This window comes from Sardina pilchardus, chromosome 1 (assembly GCF_963854185.1).
Source record: "Sardina pilchardus chromosome 1, fSarPil1.1, whole genome shotgun sequence".
Classification (NCBI taxonomy): Eukaryota; Metazoa; Chordata; class Actinopteri; order Clupeiformes; family Clupeidae; genus Sardina; species Sardina pilchardus.
The window spans coordinates 12,785,198-12,790,197 of NC_084994.1; positions in this window are offsets into that span (position 1 = coordinate 12,785,198).

Sequence of the window (5,000 nt, forward strand, 5' to 3'; positions counted from 1 at the left end):
GGGACAGTTGCAGGTTTTGCAGGGCAAAGCGATAGTAACTTCTTCTTATGTGGGCTGAATGAAATATCATCCAGGCTAATCACTAAAATAAATACTGGCAACAGATTGTTCAATTATGAGTTAATCATCTCTTCACAATCTGTGTTGGAGTATGCCAGCAAACACTACTGTTGACACAGTAGATAACAGCAGGCTCTCATGTGGGCTTACTACAGTAGACACTCGAACGATTTGAATTCCCAATTTGGGATCAAAAGATGGATCTTATACTGTTCTATAGGTAAGAGTGGGTCAGTATGGAACATACTAGAAGACCGGTTCTAGAGGTAACCTCATGTGGGCTTACTACGTACAGTAGACACTCGAACGATTTGAATTCCCAATTGGGGATCAAAAGATGGATCTTATACTGTTAAGAGTGGGTCAGTATGGAACATACTAGATGACCGGTTCTAGAGGTACCCTCAGTATGGGGCAGGGTATTGCAGTAAATATTTGAACGATTTGAATTCCCAATTGGGGATCAAAAGATGGATCTTATACTGTTCTGTAGGTAAGAGTGGGTCAGCATGGAACATACTATAGATGACCGGTTCTAGAGGTAACCTATGGGGCAGGGTACAGTAAACATTTGAACGATTTGAAATCCCTAATTGGGGATCGAAAGATGGATCTTTTACTGTACGTAGATCAGTATGGGAACGGCCCAGCTGTACTGGGGACCAGAGTGGTTAGGGCCCTCCCTGCCTCATCGCATGAGGAACAGTGAGTGTGTGTGTGTGTGGGGGGGGGGGGGGGGGGGGGGCACCTATTCAAGGGTTTAAACTCCAGTACTGCATCCTGGCTGTATGCATGAAACTGTTCTGTAGGTAACAGTGGGTGAGGATAGAACAGGCAGCTTTAACGGGGGGCCAGATCGGTTAGGACCCTAGCTCCCTGCTTCATCATGTGCAGGGATGTGGCTAAACCAAAGCAAATGCCGTTTATCCAACTCTTATAGTTTATCCACCTCTGAAAAGAGTTTATTTACCTCTTATTAGAGTTTACCTCTCGAAAGAGTTTATTCACCAGTTGCAACTTTTAACATTCAAAATTCACACTGCATTACCCACATTCACAATGTGCACTCATCAACACTCTAGGAGCCATAATACATCAAACACGTTCTGAATGACATCTGATAGCGCATGGCTCAGTCCACCTCGCAGAGATCACAGAATTCATTGTTTACCCACCTCTTATTTTACCACTACATCCCTGATCATGTTAGGGTGTGTGTGTGTGTGTGTGGGGGGGGGGGGGGGGGGGTACAGGAGTAGTACATTCTGGCTCCATGCATGAAATATTTTCTAAATTGGTTTAGTCACTATGATGTGGAGGTTGAACTTTTGAGGTATTTAATGCTGATCTGAGAAATGCACTAAACTTTAGTGCATTTCTCAGATCAGCATTGAATACCTCAAAAGTTCAACCTCCACATCATCCAGTCTATAGGCACATCATAAAAGCAATTTACCATTACTTTGAACAAACAATTGTGTACAATTGTCTGCTGCGTTTTATTTATTTGTTTTATTTTCCAAATATAGCCAAACATGGTTCTCCATTGAGCAGTCCAGTTGTTGTTTATTCCCCTCAGTTGTCATATATAATCTAAAGCATTATTTTTTGTTATTTCTATAACAGTGGGGTTTTTTTTGGAAAGAACTAGGCCTACTGTAAAACACACTCTAAAATATGTTTGTTTTTTTTTGCTTTTTTTGTTGTTTTCTGGATGACAATACATCATCACAAGTTTTGTCAAGCTCAGACCTTTAAAATAGGCTACAGTCTACAGGCTACAGTCATATCTCCTTCAATCCTGCTAATACTCTACTGTTGAAATGTCTTTTGTATTGCATTTAAGAAGATGTTTCTTATGCACCACTGGTCTTTGTGTATCACATTACAGTTTTTCTCAGTCACTTTGGTACATGTCTTAGATCAGATTGAAATTCTCAAACTGCCTGTTCAATCTCCTCATCATTTTGCCACTAGTGCATTTCAGAAAAGCAGTTTCTCATTTCTTTGAACAAGTTGGAAATGGTTTGGTGCATCCATGCAAATTACTATGTACATTTCTTTGTTGTTTCCTATCAATTGCTTTGGTCATGTTGAACAAAATGTCTTAGAATGGGACTGTTGTTTCACCTCCACAACATTTAGGCATTAGTTCATAGCATAAGTCATGCAAAATGGTTGAAGAAGTTGTAATATGTCATTGTGATGTGGATGAGAATTTGTGTCCCAACAGACAGGAAAGTCAGGAGGTAAGACTGCACTGTAATTCCTTCAGCACTGAGTGTGTCGTTTTCCGTAAGGAGATTGTTCACATTTCTCCTTTTGTTTCTTTCCTTTGTAATCTGCAGTGCTGTATTTTCCCGTCTGTATCATAATGACATGGTCTGTCAACAAATTACAGTACAAACAGTAAAAGTGTAAATGTGAATCTTGTCCAGTTTCTTGCAATCAAACTCCCACATACACCTGTAACCAACAATTTGCAATAATTGTTATCAAACTTTAGCCATTGTTTACAACATCCCTCCAGAGCACACTATTATATTGACGACATGGCTAGGCAAGTTGACTGTCATTCATTGACACAGATCGAGAGATGAACTAAGGATTTTGAGCAAGAGACTTTTACAGGTAATCCATGGTGTTTTGCTATTTGTAAAAATTGTTTTGGGAACACACTGTTGCAAATGTCGAGGATGAATCAAGAAATGTACCACTGTAAAAACCCAGCAACATCCAGGCCGAAACAGTGACACTCATGGTCAAAATGAGACATATTGTTTGCAAAAGGTTCTAACCATGCCAAAGCATTTCGAATATGCAACAGAAACAGATTTTGCCTTCAAACAACACAACATGCAAACAAGTATTATATGAGTTCTTCCAATCAGCCATTACACAGTGGACAACCAAATACAACATACAGAGGTCAGTGCGAGTCAGACCACCACTGCTTGTCATTGTAGCCTATTGCTATTGTAGCATATTACTATACATTGTAGCCTATTACTATACACTGTAGCCTATTACTATACACTGTAGCCTATTACTATACATTGTAGCCTATTACACTGTAGCCTATTACTATACACTGTAGACTATTGCTATACATTGTAGCCTATTACTATACACTGTAGCCTATTGCTATACACTGTAGCCTATTACTATACACTGTAGACTATTACTATACATTGTAGCCTATTACTATACACTGTAGCCTATTACTATACATTGTAGCCTATTACTACTATACACTGTAGCCTATTACTATACATTGTAGCCTATTACGCACTGTAGCCTATTACTATACATTGTTGCCTATTACTACTATACACTGTAGCCTATTACTATACACTGTAGACTATTACATTGTAGCCTATTACTATACATTGTAGCCTATTACTATACTAACTTTCATGCCAGCGTCATTTTATTGGATCCAGAATCAGAAATGCTTTGAAACAAATGTTATTGATTCCATTGATTCTTTTTTGTTGTTGTTTTGTTTTTCAAACTGTGGCTGTACAACCCAAAATCTATTAGAGTAAAATAAATCTATTATTGAAGATTTGTGTGAGGGAGTGTCAAACAGGTGCTTCAGTGATTTCATACTGATGTAGGTGTTTGGCTACCATAGCTAAAACAGTAGAGTTTGGTATACTTGAATGGCATCCGTGTTAACTGTTCTGCAAAAGGGTGGGGAAAATGTGTCAATCCAATGATAAAAGGTTAACACATTTGCAAGAGGTGTCTTCTGCTCTACTGAGACAGTGATGGTGAACACCGAGTGGAATGTGGATCCCAGTTTCTTTAAAGCAACACTAATTTACCTTAAAATAATGTTTCCAAAATAATTTCAGTGGTTCATCAACTGGTAACAGGGTGAACGGCACTTCTGCATTCACTTTGCGGCCCTCTATCGCCTATAACCGCACTATGTAACTTAGTGCGGTTATAGGTATCTGTAGTTTGATGAAATGAGACATGAGAAACTACAAATTTGACTTGCATCGATGTCGCAGTACATCATATACTTTCATAAAATCATGCAAAATACTCTACCCTGACTGTGGACATCGTTATTTGCTGGATAAACAAATAGCGTGTGTGCGACAGAGGAAAAGTGCTTTAGTGTGCTTTAGGGACACTTCACCGATTAGCATTAATTGTTTGCCTTGAGATGGGAGAAATACGGATTTCAATGTTGGACTTCCTGCTTTCAATGATATAAAAATCTAGCCTGACTCTCTCAGACCCTTGTAGTTCCGCCATGCTCCACCAGAAGCTGAGCTCCACACAAGGGTCTGGACGCGAGGGCAATCCAAACCCCTGCCAGTGATCAAAAAATGAGCAACCAATCAGGAGCGCCGAAGCGAGTGTCTGATTCAAATAACAATGGCGGCACGCAGCGAGGAGTCCTGTGCTGACATTGATTCTGCTATTTCAACCGTTTTGTCGAATCTATCGAGTATTCATTCTTTAAAAGATTAACAGAGAATAGTTTTGAAGACATTTATTGGTGGCAAGGATGTTTTTACTCTTCTTCCGACCGGGTTTGGCAAGAGCTTGAAGAAGCCTAGCACGTCATTCAAGATAACAGGCAAGTGGTTTATCAAATCACATGCGAGGATGTTTTACAAGGACCCGCCTGCATCTCCTATCGAGGAGTCCCAGATCCTTGTGTGAAGCAGACAGCGAACTACAGGATCTGGCGAAAGTCAGGTTAAGAAAAATCATCATTGATGTAAATTATGTAAAAATCATCCTATTTATGGGTTTCATTGAAATCCGTATTTCTCCGAACTCAAGGCAAACTGCGGGAATGATACACGACCATTCAAAAACATGACTGGTTTTCAAAAGATACAAAGCTTAATGCTAATCGGTGAAGTGTCCCTTTAAGCAGCTCAAAGCAATCAAGAAAAACTGCAATCTAATCG